The sequence below is a fragment of the Papaver somniferum genome, unplaced genomic scaffold (assembly GCF_003573695.1).
Source record: "Papaver somniferum cultivar HN1 unplaced genomic scaffold, ASM357369v1 unplaced-scaffold_89, whole genome shotgun sequence".
Taxonomy (NCBI): Eukaryota; Viridiplantae; Streptophyta; class Magnoliopsida; order Ranunculales; family Papaveraceae; genus Papaver; species Papaver somniferum.
Window position 1 is genome coordinate 667,593 of NW_020651970.1, and position 17,505 is coordinate 685,097.

The following is a 17,505-nucleotide window of genomic DNA, read 5'->3' on the forward strand; positions in this document are numbered from 1 at the left end:
CACAAATAATATGTTCTACGGCATTACGTCTAGTAAAAATTGCATTTCTATGTACATTGATTAAAGAAAATATGAAGGAAGTCAAATTTCACAATAGAAGAAGGATGAAAGGCCAGACAGAACTAATCCAAATTCTAAAAAATTTCATCTATTTGAATCAAATTGAAAGACAAAGCCAACACTAAAAGAAAGAGTTCATAAAAATGTTGACTTTATTTACGTTAACTCAAAAAAAGTCTACGCACTTCGTTATAAGTCGGAAATTGATTTCCGAGACTCAGTTGTAAACTAGATAAAATCATCTTTAACAGAGAAAGTTTAAAAAATGTATTGTAATTATAATTAATATGTTCTAAGGCAATAGTTCTAGTAAAAATCGTATTTCTATGTACGTTGATCCAAGAAAATATGAAGGAAGTCAAATTTCACAATAGAAGAAGGATGAAAGACCAAGCAAAACTAATCCAAATCCTAACAAATTTCATCTATCTTGAATCAAATAGAAAGACAAAGCCAATATAAAAAGAAAGAGTTCATTAAAATGCTGAATTTTATATACGTTAACTCAAAAAAGTATACACATTTCGTTATAAGTCGGAAATTGATTTCTGAGACTAAATTGTAAACTAGATAAACTCATCTTTAACAAAAAAAAAAGTTTGATAAATATATTGTAATTACAATTAATATGTTCTAAGGCAATAAGTCTAGTAAAAATTTCATTTCTATGTACGTTGATTCAAGAAAATATGAAGGAAGCGGAATTTCACAATAGAAGAAGGATGAAAGATCACCCAGAACTAATCCAAATCCTAACAAATTTCATCTATCTTGAATCAAATAGAAAGACAAAGCCAACACAAAAAGAAAGAGTTCATAAAAATGTTGAATTTTATATACGTTAACTCAAAAAAGTCTACACACTTCGTTATTAGTCGGAAATTGATTTCTGAGACTAAATTGTAAACAAGATAAACTCATCTTTAATAGAAACAGTTTGAAAATGTAATGTAATTACAATTAATATGTTCTAAGGCAATACGTCAAGTAAAAATTGCATTTCTATGTACGTTGATTCAAGAAAATATGAAGGAAGTCAAATTTCACAATAGAAGAAGGATGAAAGACCATGCAGAACTGATCCAAATCCTAACAAATTTCATCTATCTTGAATCAAATAGAAAGACAAAGCCAACACAAAAAGAAAGAATTCATAAAAATGTTGAATTTTATATACGTTAACTCAAAAAAGTCTATACACTTCGTTATAAGTCGGAAATTGATTTCTGAGACTAAATTGCAAACTAGATAAACTTTAATAGAAAAAGTTTGAAAATGTATTGTAATTACAATTAATATGTTCTAAGGCAATACGTCTAGTAAAAATTGCATTTCTATGTACGTTGATTCAAGAAAATATGAAGGAAGTCAAATTTCACAATAGAAGAAGGATGAAAGACCATGCAGAACTAATCCAAATCCTAACAAATTTCATCTTTCTTGAATCAAATAGAAAGACAAAGTTAACACAAAAAGAAAGAGTTCATAAAAATGTTGAAATTTATATACGTTAACTCGAAAAAGTCTACACATTTCGTTATAAGTCGGAAATTGATTTCTGAGAATAAATTGTAAACTAGATAAACTCATCTTTAACAGAAAAAGTTTGAAAAATGTATTGTAATTACAATTAATATGTTCTAAGGCAATACGTCAAGTAAAAATTGCATTTCTATGTACGTTGATTAAAGAAAATATGAAGGAAGTCAAATTTCACAATAGAAGAAGGATGGAAGACCATGCAGAACTAATCCAAATCGTAACAAATTTCATCTATCTTGAATGAATTAGAAAGACAAAGCCAACACAAAAACAAAGAGTTCATAAAAATGTTGAATTTTACATACATTAACTCAAAAAAGTCTACACATTTCGTTATAAGTCGGAAATTGATTTCTGAGACTAAATTATAAACTAGATAAACTCATCTTTAACCGAAAAAGTTTGAAAAATGTATTGTAGTTACAATTAATATGTTCTAAGGCAATACGTCTTGTAAAAATTGCATTTCTATGTACGTTGATTCAAGAAAATATGAAGCAAGTCAAATTTCACAATAGAAGAAGGATGAAATACCATGCAGAACTAATTCAAATCCTAACAATTTTCATCTATCTTGAATTAAATAGAAAGACAAAGCCAACACAAAAACAAAGAGTTCATAGAAATGTTGAATTTAATATACGTTAACTCAAAAAAAATCTACACTCTTCGGTATAAGTCGGAAATTGATTTCTGAGACTAAATTGTAAATTAGATAAACTCAAATTTAACAGAAAAAGTTTGAAAAATGTATTGTAATTACAATTAATATGTTCTAAGGCAATACGTCTAGTAAAAATTGCATTTCTATGTACGTTGATTCAAGAAAATATGAAGGAAGTCAAATTTCACAATATAAGAAAGATGAAAGACCATGCAGAAATAATCCAAATCCTAACAAATTTCATCTATCTTGAATCAAATAGAAAGACAAAGCCAATATAAAAAGAAAGAGTTCATTAAAATGCTGAATTTTATATACGTTAACTCAAAAAAGTCTACACATTTCGTTATAAGTCGGAAATTGATTTCTGAGACTAAATTGTAAACTAGATAAACTCATCTTTAATAGAAAAAGTAAAATTGTATTGTAATTACAATTAATATTTTCTAAGGAAATACGTCTAGTAAAAATTGCATTTCTATGTACGTTGATTCAAGAAAATATGAAGGAAGTCAAATTTCACAATAGAAGAAAGATAAAAGACCTTGCAGAACTAATCCAAATCCTAATGAATTTCATCTATCTTGAATCAAATAGAAAGACAAAGCCAATATAAAAAGAAAAAGTTCATTAAAATGCTGAATTTTATATACGTTAACTGAAAAAATTCTACACATTTCGTTATAAGTCGGAAATTGATTTCTGAGACTAAATTGTAAGCTAGATAAACTCATCTTTAACAGAAAAAGTTTGAAAAATGTATTGTAATTACAATTAGTATGTTCTAATGCAATTCGTCTAGTAAAAATTTCATTTCTATGTACGTTGATTCAAGAAAATATGAAGGAAGTCAAATTTCACAATAGAAGAAGGATGAAAGACCATGCAAAACTAATCCAAATCCTAACAAATTTCATCTATCTTGAATCAAATAGAAAGACAAAGGTAACACAAAAAGAAAGAGTTCATAAAAATGTTGAATTTTATATACGTTAACTCGAAAAAGTCTACACATTTCGTTATAAGTCGGAAATTGATTTCTGAGACTAAATTATAAACTAGATAAACTCATCTTTAACAGAAAAAGTTTGAAAAATGTATTGTAATTACAATTAATATGTTCTAAGGCAATACGTCTAGTAAAAATTGAATTTCTATGTACGTTGATTAAAGAAAATATGAAGGAAGTCAAATTTCACAATAGAAGAAGGATGAAAGACCATGCAGAACTAATCCAAATCGTAACAAATTTCATATATCTTGAATGAATTAGAAAGACAAAGCCAACACAAAAACAAAGAGTTCATAAAAATGTTGAATTTTACATACATTAACTCAAAAAAGTCTACACATTTCGTTATAAGTCGGAAATTGATTTCTGAGACTAAATTATAAACTAGATAAACTCATCTTTAACTGAAAAAGTTTGAAAAATGTATTGTAGTTACAATTAATATGTTCTAAGGCAATACGTCTTGTAAAAATTGCATTTCTATGTACGTTGATTCAAGAAAATATGAAGCAAGTCAAATTTCACAATAGAAGAAGGATGAAATACCATGCAGAACTAATTCAAATCCTAAAAAATTTCATCTATCTTGAATTAAATAGAAAGACAAAGCCAACACAAAAACAAAGAGTTCATAGAAATGTTGAATTTAATATACGTTAACTCAAAAAAAATCTACACTCTTCGGTATAAGTCGGAAATTGATTTCTGAGACTAAATTGTAAAGTAGATAAACTCAAATTTAACAGAAAAAGTTTGAAAAATGTATTGTAATTACAATTAATATGTTCTAAGGCAATACGTCTAGTAAAAATTGCATTTCTATGTACGTTGATTCAAGAAAATATGAAGGAAGTCAAATTTCACAATATAAGAAAGATGAAAGACCATGCAGAAATAATCCAAATCCTAACAAATTTCATCTATCTTGAATCAAATAGAAAGACAAAGCCAATATCAAAAGAAAGAGTTCATTAAAATGCTGAATTTTATATACGTTAACTCAAAAAAGTCTACACATTTCGTTATAAGTCGGAAATTGATTTCTGAGACTAAATTGTAAAGTAGATAAACTCATCTTTAATAGAAAAAGTAAAATTGTATTGTAATTACAATTAATATTTTCTAAGGCAATACGTCTAGTAAAAATTGCATTTCTATGTACGTTGATTCAAGAAAATATGAAGGAAGTCAAATTTCACAATAGAAGAAAGATAAAAGACCTTGCAGAACTAATCCAAATCCTAATGAATTTCATCTATCTTGAATCAAATAGAAAGACAAATCCAATATAAAAAGAAAAAGTTCATTAAAATGCTGAATTTTATATACGTTAACTGAAAAAAGTCTACACATTTCGTTATAAGTCGGAAATTGATTTCTGAGACTAAATTATAAACTAGATAAACTCATCTTTAACTGAAAAAGTTTGAAAAATGTATTGTAGTTACAATTAATATGTTCTAAGGCAATACGTCTTGTAAAAATTGCATTTCTATGTACGTTGATTCAAGAAAATATGAAGCAAGTCAAATTTCACAATAGAAGAAGGATGAAATACCATGCAGAACTAATTCAAATCCTAACAAATTTCATCTATCTTGAATTAAATAGAAAGACAAAGCCAACACAAAAACAAAGAGTTCATAGAAATGTTGAATTTAATATACGTTAACTCAAAAAAAATCTACACTCTTCGGTATAAGTCGGAAATTGATTTCTGAGAATAATTGGAAAGTAGATAAACTCAAATTTAACAGAAAAAGTTTGAAAAATGTATTGTAATTACAATTAATATGTTCTAAGGCAATACGTCTAGTAAAAATTGCATTTTTATGTACGTTGATTCAAGAAAATATGAAGGAAGTCAAATTTCACAATATAAGAAAGATGAAAGACCATGCAGAAATAATCCAAATCCTAACAAATTTCATCTATCTTGAATCAAATAGAAAGACAAAGCCAATATAAAAAGAAAGAGTTCATTAAAATGCTGAATTTTATATACGTTAACTCAAAAAAGTCTACACATTTCGTTATAAGTCGGAAATTGATTTCTGAGACTAAATTGTAAAGTAGATAAACTCATCTTTAATAGAAAAAGTAAAATTGTATTGTAATTACAATTAATATTTTCTAAGGCAATACGTCTAGTAAAAATTGCATTTCTATGTACGTTGATTCAAGAAAATATGAAGGAAGTCAAATTTCACAATAGAAGAAAGATAAAAGACCTTGCAGAACTAATCCAAATCCTAATGAATTTCATCTATCTTGAATCAAATAGAAAGACAAAGCCAATATAAAAAGAAAAAGTTCATTAAATTGCTGAATTTTATATACGTTAACTGAAAAAAGTCTACACATTTCGTTATAAGTCGGAAATTGATTTCTGAGACTAAATTGTAAGCTAGATAAACTCATCTTTAACAGAAAAAGTTTGAAAAATGTATTGTAATTACAATTAGTATGTTCTAATGCAATTCGTCTAGTAAAAATTTCATTTCTATGTACGTTGATTCAAGAAAATATGAAGGAAGTCAAATTTCACAATAGAAGAAGGATGAAAGACCATGCAAAACTAATCCAAATCCTAACAAATTTCATCTATCTTGAATCAAATAGAAAGACAAAGGTAACACAAAAATAAAGAGTTCATAAAAATGTTGAATTTTATATACGTTAACTCGAAAAAGTCTACACATTTCGTTATAAGTCGGAAATTGATTTCTGAGACTAAATTGTAAACTAGATAAACTCATCTTTAACAGAAAAAGTTTGAAAAATGTATTGTAATTACAATTAATATGTTTTAAGGCAATACGTCTAGTAAAAATTGCATTTCTATGTACGTTGATTCAAGAAAATATGAAGGAAGTCAAATTTCACAATAGAAGAAGGATGAAAGACCATGCAGAACTAATCCAAATCCTAACAAATTTCATCTTTCTTGAATCAAATAGAAAGACAAAGTTAACACAAAAAGAAAGAGTTCATAAAAATGTTGAAATTTATATACGTTAACTCGAAAAAGTCTACACATTTCGTTATAAGTCGGAAATTGATTTCTGAGACTAAATTGTAAACTAGATAAACTCATCTTTAACAGAAAAAGTTTGAAAAATGTATTGTAATTACAATTAATATGTTCTAAGGCAATACGTCTAGTAAAAATTGCATTTCAATGTACGTTGATTCAAGAAAATATGAAGGAAGTCAAATTTCACAATAGAAGAAAGATGAAAGACCATGCAGAACTAATCCAAATCCTAACAAATTTCATCTATCTTGAATCAAATAGAAAGACAAAGCCAATATAAAAAGAAAGAGTTCATTAAAATGCTGAATTTTATATACGTTAACTCGAAAAAGTCTACACACTTCGTTATAAGTCGGAAATTGATTTCTGAGACTAAATTGTAAACTATATAAACTCATCTTTAACAGAAAAAGTTCGAAAAATGTATTGTAATTACAATTAATGTGTTCTAAGGCAATACGTCTAGTAAAAATTGCATTTCTATGTACATTGATTCAAGAAAATATGAAGGAAGTCAAATTTCACAATAGAAGAAAGATGAAAGACCATGCAGAACTAATCCAAATCCTAACAAATTTCATATATCTTGAATCAAATAGAAAAACAAAGCCAATATAAAAAGAAAGAGTTCATTAAAATGCTGAATTTTATATACGTTAACTCAAAAAAGTCTACACATTTCGTTATAAGTCGGAAATTGATTTCTGAGACTAAATTGTAAACTAGATAAACTCATCTTTAACAGAAAAAGTTTGAAAAATGTATTGTAATTACAATTAATATGTTCTAAGGCAATACGTCTAGTAAAAATTGCATTTCTATGTACGTTGATTCAAGAAAATATGAAGGAAGTCAAATTTCACAATAGAAGAAAGATGAAAGACCATGCAGAACTAATCCAAATCCTAACAAATTTCATCTATCTTGAATCAAATAGAAAGACAAAGCCAATATAAAAAGAAAGAGTTCATTAAAATGCTGAATTTTATATACATTAACTCAAAAAAGTCTACACATTTCGTTATAAGTCGGAAATTGATTTCTGAGACTAAATTGTAAACTAGATAAAATCATCTTTAACAAAAAAAGTTTGAAAAATGTATTGTAATTAAAATTAATATGTTCCAAGGTAATACGTCTAGTAAAAATTGCATTTCCATGTACGTTGATTCAAGAAAATATGAAGGAAGTCAAATTTCACAATAGAAGAAAGATGAAAGACCATGCAGAACTAATCCAAATCCTAACAAATTTCATCTATCTTGAATCAAATAGAAAGACAAAGCCAATATAAAAAGAAAGAGTTCATTAAAATGCTGATTTTTATATACGTTAACTCAAAAAAGTCTACACATTTCGTTATAAGTCGGAAATTGATTTCTGAGACTAAATTGTAAACTAGATAAACTCATCTTTAACGGAAAAAGTTTCAAAAATTTATTGTAATTACAATTAATATGTTCTAAGGCAATACGTCTAGTAAAAATTGCATTTCCATGTACGTTGATTCAAGAAAATATGAAGGAAGTCAAATTTCACAATAGAAGAAAGATGAAAGACAATGCAGAACTAATCCAAATCCTAACAAATTTCATCTATCTTGAATCAAATAGAAAGACAAAGCCAATATAAAAAGAAAGAGTTCATTAAAATGCTGAATTTTATATACGTTAACTCAAAAAAGTCTATTCATTTCGTTATAAGTCGGAAATTGATTTCTGAGACTAAATTGTAAACTAGATAAACTCATCTTTAACAGAAAAAGTTTGAAAAATGTATTGTAATTACAATTAATATGTTCTAAGGCAATACGTCTAGTAAAAATTGCATTTCTATGTACGTTGATTCAAGAAAATATGAAGGAAGTCAAATTTCACAATAGAAGAAAGATGAAAGACCATGCAGAACTAATCCAAATCCTAACAAATTTCATCTATCTTGAATCAAATAGAAAAACAAAGCCAATATAAAAAGAAAGAGTTCATTAAAATGCTGAATTTTATATACATTAACTCAAAAAAGTCTACACATTTCGTTATAAGTCGGAAATTGATTTCTGAGACTAAAGTGAAAACTAGATAACCTCATCTTTAACAGAAAAAATTTGAAAAATGTATTGTAATTCCAATTAACGTGTTCTAAGGCAATATGTCTAGTAAAAATTGCATTTCTATGTACGTTGATTCAAGAAAATATGAAGGAAGTCAAATTTCACAATAGAAGAAGGATGAAAGACCATGCAGAACTAATCCAAATCCTAACAAATTTCATCTATCTTGAATCAAATAGAAAGACAAAGTTAACACAAAAAGAAAGAGTTCATAAAAATGTTGAATTTTATATACGTTAACTCGAAAACTTTTACACACTTCGTTATTAGTCGGAAATTGATTTCTGAGACTAAATTGTAAACTAGATAAACTCATCTTTAATAGAAAAAGTTTAAAAAATGTATTGTAATTACAATTAATATGTTCTAAGGCAATACGTCTAGTAAAAATTGCATTTCTATGTACGTTGATTCAAGAAAATATGAAGGAAGTCAAATTTCACAATAGAAGAAAGATGAAAGACCATGCAGAACTAATCCAAATCCTAACAAATTTCATCTATCTTGAATCAAATAGAAAAACAAAGCCAATATAAAAAGAAAGAGTTCATTAAAATGCTGAATTTTATATACGTTAACTCAAAAAGTCTACACATTTCGTTATAAGTCGGAAATTGATTTCTGAGACTAAAGTGTAAACTAGATAAACTCATATTTAACAGAAAAAATTTGAAAAATGTATTGTAATTCCAATTAACGTGTTCTAAGGCAATATGTCTAGTAAAAATTGCATTTCTATGTACGTTGATTCAAGAAAATATGAAGGAAGTCAAATTTCACAATAGAAGAAGGATGAAAGACCATGCAGAACTAATCCAAATCCTAACAGATTTCATCTATCTTGAATCAAATAGAAAGACAAAATTAACACAAAAAGAAAGAGTTCATAAAAATGTTGAATTTTATATACGTTAACTCGAAAAAGTCTACACACTTCGTTATAAGTCGGAAATTGATTTCTGAGACTAAATTTTAAACTAGATAAACTCATCTTTAACAGAAAAAGTTTGAAATATGTATTGTAATTACAATTAATATGTTCTAAGGCAATACGTCTAGTAAAAATTGCATTTCTATGTACGTTGATTCAAGAAAATATGAAGGAAGTCAAATTTCACAATAGAAGAAAGATGAAAGTCCATGCAGAACTAATCCAAATCCTAACAAATTTCATCTATCTTGAATCAAATAGAAAGACAAAGCCAACAAAAGAAGAAAGAGTTCATAAAAATGTTGAATTTTATATACGTTAACTCAAAAAAGTCTACACATTTCGTTATAAGTCGGAAATTAATTTCTAAGACTAAATTGTAAACTAGATAAACTCATCTTTAACTGAAAAAGTTTGAAAAATGTATTGTAATTACAATTAATATGTTCTAAGGCAATACGTCTAGTAAAAATTGCATTTCTATGTACGTTGATTCAAGAAAATATGAAGGAAGTCAAATTTCACAATAGAAGAAAGATGAAAGACCATGCAGAACTAATCCAAATCCTAACAAATTTCATCTATCTTGAATCAAATAGAAAGACAAAGCCAACACAAGAAGAAAGAGTTCATAAAAATGTTTAATTTTATATACGTTAACTCAAAAAAGTCTACACATTTCGTTATAAGTCGGAAATTGATTTCTGAGACTAAATTGTAAACTAGATAAACTCATCTTTAACAGAAAAAGTTTGAAAAATGTATTGTAATTACAATTAATATGTTCTAAGGCAATACGTCTAGTAAAAATTGCATTTCTATGTACGTTGATTCAAGAAAATATGAAGAAAGTCAAATTTCACAATAGAAGAAAGATGAAAGACCATGCAGAACTAATCCAAATCCTAACAAATTTCATCTATCTTGAATCAAATAGAAAGACAAAGCCAATATAAAAAGAAAGAGTTCATTAAAATGCTGAATTTTATATACGTTAACTCAAAAAAGTCTACATATTTCGTTATAGGTCGGAAATTGATTTCTGAGACTAAATTGTAAACTAGATAAACTCATCTTTAACAAAAAAAAAGTTTGATAAATATATTGTAATTACAATTAATATGTTCTAAGGCAATAAGTCTAGTAAAAATTTCATTTCTATGTACGTTGATTCAAGAAAATATGAAGGAAGCGGAATTTCACAATAGAAGAAGGATGAAAGATCACCCAGAACTAATCCAAATCCTAACAAATTTCATCTATCTTGAATCAAATAGAAAGACAAAGCCAACACAAAAAGAAAGAGTTCATAAAAATGTTGAATTTTATATACGTTAACTCAAAAAAGTCTACACACTTCGTTATAAGTCTGAAACTGATTTCTGAAACTAAATTGTAAACTAGATAAACTCATCTTTTACAGAAAAAGTTTGAAAAATGTATTGTAATCACAAATAATATGTTCTACGGCATTATGTCTAGTAAAAATTGCATTTCTATGTACATTGATTAAAGAAAATATGAAGGAAGTCAAATTTCACAATAGAAGAAGGATGAAAGGCCAGACAGAACTAATCCAAATTCTAACAAATTTCATCTATTTGAATCAAATTGAAAGACAAAGCCAACACTAAAAGAAAGAGTTCATAAAAATGTTGACTTTATTTACGTTAACTCAAAAAAAGTCTACGCACTTCGTTATAAGTCGGAAATTGATTTCCGAGACTCAGTTGTAAACTAGATAAAATCATCTTTAACAGAGAAAGTTTAAAAAATGTATTGTAATTATAATTAATATGTTCTAAGGCAATAGTTCTAGTAAAAATCGTATTTCTATGTACGTTGATTCAAGAAAATATGAAGAAAGTCAAATTTCACAATAGAAGAAAGATGAAAGACCATGCAGAACTAATCCAAATCCTAACAAATTTCATCTATCTTGAATCAAATAGAAAGACAAAGCCAATATAAAAAGAAAGAGTTCATTAAAATGCTGAATTTTATATACGTTAACTCAAAAAAGTCTACATATTTCGTTATAAGTCGGAAATTGATTTCTGAGACTAAATTGTAAACTAGATAAACTCATCTTTAACAAAAAAAAAGTTTGAAAAATGTATTGTAATCACAAATAATATGTTCTAAGGCATTACGTCTAGTAAAAATTGCATTTCTATGTCCATTGGTTCAAGAAAATATGAAGGAATTCAAATTTCACAATAGCAGAAGGATGAAAGACCGTGCAGAACTAATGCAAATCCTTACAGATTTCATGTATCTTGAATGAAATAAAAAGACAAAACTAACAAAAAAAGAAAATCTTGAATGAAATGGAAAGACAAAACCAACACAAAGAGAAAGAGTTCATAAAAATGTTGAATTTTACATACGTTAACTCAAAAAAGTCTACACACTTCGTTATAAGTCTGAAACTGATTTCTGAAACTAAATTGTAAACTAGATAAACTCATCTTTAACAGAAAAAGTTTGAAAAATGTATTGTAATCACAAATAATATGTTCTACGGCATTACGTCTAGTAAAAATTGCATTTCTATGTACATTCATTAAAGAAAATATGAAGGAAGTCAAATTTCACAATAGAAGAAGGATGAAAGGCCAGACAGAACTAATCCAAATTCTAACAAATTTCATCTATTTGAATCAAATTGAAAGACAAAGCCAACACTAAAAGAAAGAGTTCATAAAAATGTTGACTTTATTTACGTTAACTCAAAAAAAGTCTACGCACTTCGTTATAAGTCGGAAATTGATTTCCGAGACTCAGTTGTAAACTAGATAAAATCATCTTTAACAGAGAGAGTTTAAAAAATGTATTGTAATTATAATTAATATGTTCTAAGGCAATAGTTCTAGTAAAAATCGTATTTCTATGTACGTTGATCCAAGAAAATATGAAGGAAGTCAAATTTCACAATAGAAGAAGGATGAAAGACCAAGCAAAACTAATCCAAATCCTAACAAATTTCATCTATCTTGAATCAAATAGAAAGACAAAGCCAATATAAAAAGAAAGAGTTCATTAAAATGCTGAATTTTATATACGTTAACTCAAAAAAGTATACACATTCCGTTATAAGTCGGAAATTGATTTCTGAGACTAAATTGTAAACTAGATAAACTCATCTTTAACAGAAAAAGTTTGAAAAATGTATTGTAATTACAATTAATACGTTCTAAGGCAATACGTCTAGTAAAAATTGCATTTCTATGTACGTTGATTCAAGAAAATATGAAGGAAGTCAAATTTCACAATAGAAGAAGGATGAAAGACCATGCAGAACTAATCCAAATCCTAACAAATTTAATCTATCTTGAATCAAATAGAAAGACAAAGCCAACACAAAAAGAAAGAGTTCATAAAAATGTTGAATTTTATATACGTTAACTCAAAAAAGTCTACACACTTCGTTATAAGTCTGAAACTGATTTCTGAAACTAAATTGTAAACTAGATAAACTCATCTTTAACAGAAAAAGTTTGAAAAATGTATTGTAATCACAAATAATATGTTCTACGGCATTACGTCTAGTAAAAATTGCATTTCTATGTACATTGATTAAAGAAAATATGAAGGAAGTCAAATTTCACAATAGAAGAAGGATGAAAGACCATGCAAAACTAATCCAAATCCTAAAAAATTTCATCTATCTTGAATCAAATAGAAAGACAAAGCCAACACAAAAAGAAAGAGTTCATAAAAATGTTGAATTTTACATACGTTAACTCAAAAAAGTCTACACATTTCGTTATAAGTCGGAAATTGATTTCTGAGACTAAATTGTGAACTAGATAAACTCATATTTAACATAAAAGTTTGAAAAAGGTATTGTAATTACAATTAATATGTTCTAAGGCAATGCGTCTAGTAAAAATTGCATTTCTATGTACGTTGATTCAAGAAAATATGAAGGAAGTCAAATTTCACAATAGAAGAAAGATGAAAGACCATGCAGAACTAATCCAAATATTAACGAATTTCATCTATCTTGAATCAAATAGAAAGACAAAGCCAATATAAAAAGAAAGAGTTCATTAAAATGCTGAATTTTATATACCTTAAATCAAAAAAGTCTACACATTTCGTTATAAGTCGGAAATTGATTTCTGAGACTAAATTGTAAACTAGATAAACTCATCTTTAACAGAAAAAGTTTGAATAATGTATTGTAATTACAATTAATATGTTCTAAGGCAATACGTCTAGTAAAAATTGCATTTTTATGTACGTTGATTCAAGAAAATATGAAGAAAGTCAAATTTCACAATAGAAGAAAGATGAAAGACCATGCAGAACTAATCCAAATCCTAACAAATTTCATATATCTTGAATCAAATAGAAAGACAAAGCCAATATAAAAAGAAAGAGTTCATTAAAATGCTGAATTTTATATACGTTAACTCAAAAAAGTCTACATATTTCGTTATAGGTCGGAAATTGATTTCTGAGACTAAATTGTAAACTAGATAAACTCATCTTTAACAAAAAAAAAGTTTGATAAATATATTGTAATTACAATTAATATGTTCTAAGGCAATAAGTCTAGTAAAAATTTCATTTCTATGTACGTTGATTCAAGAAAATATGAAGGAAGCGGAATTTCACAATAGAAGAAGGATGAAAGATCACCCAGAACTAATCCAAATCCTAACAAATTTCATCTATCTTGAATCAAATAGAAAGACAAAGCCAACACAAAAAGAAAGAGTTCATAAAAATGTTGAATTTTATATACGTTAACTCAAAAAAGTCTACACACTTCGTTATAAGTCTGAAACTGATTTCTGAAACTAAATTGTAAACTAGATAAACTCATCTTTAACAGAAAAAGTTTGAAAAATGTATTGTAATCACAAATAATATGTTCTAAGGCATTACGTCTAGTAAAAATTGCATTTCTATGTCCATTGGTTCAAGAAAATATGAAGGTATTCAAATTTCACAATAGCAGAAGGATGAAAGACTGTGCAGAACTAATGCAAATCCTTACAGATTTCATGTATCTTGAATGAAATAAAAAGACAAAACTAACAAAAAAAGAAAATCTTGAATGAAATGGAAAGACAAAACCAACACAAAGAGAAAGAGTTCATAAAAATGTTGAATTTTACATACGTTAACTCAAAAAAGTCTACACACTTCGTTATAAGTCTGAAACTGATTTCTGAAACTAAATTGTAAACTAGATAAACTCATCTTTAACAGAAAAAGTTTGAAAAATGTATTGTAATCACAAATAATATGTTCTACGGCATTACGTCTAGTAAAAATTGCATTTCTATGTACATTGATTAAAGAAAATATGAAGGAAGTCAAATTTCACAATAGAAGAAGGATGAAAGGCCAGACAGAACTAATCCAAATTCTAAAAAATTTCATCTATTTGAATCAAATTGAAAGACAAAGCCAACACTAAAAGAAAGAGTTCATAAAAATGTTGACTTTATTTACGTTAACTCAAAAAAGTCTACACATTTCGTTATAAGTCGGAAATTGATTTCTGAGACTAAATTGTATACTAGATAAACTCATCTTTAACAGAAAAAGTTTGAAAAATGTATTGTAATTACAATTAATATGTTCTAAGGCAATACGTCTAGTAAAAATTGCATTTCTATGTACGTTGATTCAAGAAAATATGAAGAAAGTCAAATTTCACAATAGAAGAAAGATGAAAGACCATGCAGAACTAATCCAAATCCTAACAAATTTCATCTATCTTGAATCAAATAGAAAGACAAAGCCAATATAAAAAGAAAGAGTTCATTAAAATGCTGAATTTTATATACGTTAACTCAAAAAAGTCTACATATTTCGTTATAAGTCGGAAATTGATTTCTGAGACTAAATTGTAAACTAGATAAACTCATCTTTAACAAAAAAAAAGTTTGAAAAATGTATTGTAATCACAAATAATATGTTCTAAGGCATTACGTCTAGTAAAAATTGCATTTCTATGTCCATTGGTTCAAGAAAATATGAAGGAATTCAAATTTCACAATAGCAGAAGGATGAAAGACCGTGCAGAACTAATGCAAATCCTTACAGATTTCATGTATCTTGAATGAAATAAAAAGACAAAACTAACAAAAAAAGAAAATCTTGAATGAAATGGAAAGACAAAACCAACACAAAGAGAAAGAGTTCATAAAAATGTTGAATTTTACATACGTTAACTCAAAAAAGTCTACACACTTCGTTATAAGTCTGAAACTGATTTCTGAAACTAAATTGTAAACTAGATAAACTCATCTTTAACAGAAAAAGTTTGAAAAATGTATTGTAATCACAAATAATATGTTCTAAGGCATTACGTCTAGTAAAAATTGCATTTCTATGTCCATTGGTTCAAGAAAATATGAAGGTATTCAAATTTCACAATAGCAGAAGGATGAAAGACCGTGCAGAACTAATGCAAATCCTTACAGATTTCATGTATCTTGAATGAAATAAAAAGACAAAACTAACAAAAAAAGAAAATCTTGAATGAAATGGAAAGACAAAACCAACACAAAGAGAAAGAGTTCATAAAAATGTTGAATTTTACATACGTTAACTCAAAAAAGTCCACACACTTCGTTATAAGTCTGAAACTGATTTCTGAAACTAAATTGTAAACTAGATAAACTCATCTTTAACAGAAAAAGTTTGAAAAATGTATTGTAATCACAAATAATATGTTCTACGGCATTACGTCTAGTAAAAATTGCATTTCTATGTACATTGATTAAAGAAAATATGAAGGAAGTCAAATTTCACAATAGAAGAAGGATGAAAGGCCAGACAGAACTAATCCAAATTCTAAAAAATTTCATCTATTTGAATCAAATTGAAAGACAAAGCCAACACTAAAAGAAAGAGTTCATAAAAATGTTGACTTTATTTACGTTAACTCAAAAAAAGTCTACGCACTTCGTTATAAGTCGGAAATTGATTTCCGAGACTCAGTTGTAAACTAGATAAAATCATCTTTAACAGAGAAAGTTTAAAAAATGTATTGTAATTATAATTAATATGTTCTAAGGCAATAGTTCTAGTAAAAATCGTATTTCTATGTACGTTGATCCAAGAAAATATGAAGGAAGTCAAATTTCACAATAGAAGAAGGATGAAAGACCAAGCAAAACTAATCCAAATCCTAACAAATTTCATCTATCTTGAATCAAATAGAAAGACAAAGCCAATATAAAAAGAAAGAGTTCATTAAAATGCTGAATTTTATATACGTTAACTCAAAAAAGTATACACATTCCGTTATAAGTCGGAAATTGATTTCTGAGACTAAATTGTAAACTAGATAAACTCATCTTTAACAGAAAAAGTTTGAAAAATGTATTGTAATTACAATTAATACGTTCTAAGGCAATACGTCTAGTAAAAATTGCATTTCTATGTACGTTGATTCAAGAAAATATGAAGGAAGCAGAATTTCACAATATAAGAAGGATGAAAGATCACGCAGAACTAATCCAAATCCTAACAAATTTCATCTATCTTGAATCAAATAGAAAGACAAAGCCAAACAAAAAGAAAGAGTTCATAAAAATGTTGAATTTTATATACGTTAACTCAAAAAAGTGTACACACTTGGTTATAAGTATGAAATCAATTTATGAAATTAAATTGTAAACTAGATAAACTCATCTTTAACAGAAAAAGTTTGAAAGATGTATAGTAATTACAATTAATATGTTCTAAGGCAATACGTCTAGTAAAAGTTTCATTTCTATGTACGTTGATTCAAGAAAATATGAAGGAAGCAGAATTTCACAATAGAAGAAGGATGAAATATCACGCATAACTAATCCAAATCCTAACAAATTTCACCTATCTTGAATCAAATAGAAAGACAAAGCCAATACAAAAATAAGAGTTCATAAAAATATTGAATTTTGTATAGGTTAACTCAAAAAAGTGTACACATTTCGTTAAAAGTCAGAAATTGATTTCTGAGACTAAATTGTAAACTAGATAAACTCATCTTTAACAAAAAAAAAGTTTGATAAATATATTGTAATTACAATTAATATGTTCTAAGGCAATAAGTCTAGTAAAAATTTCATTTCTATGTACGTTGATTCAAGAAAATATGAAGGAAGCGGAATTTCACAATAGAAGAAGGATGAAA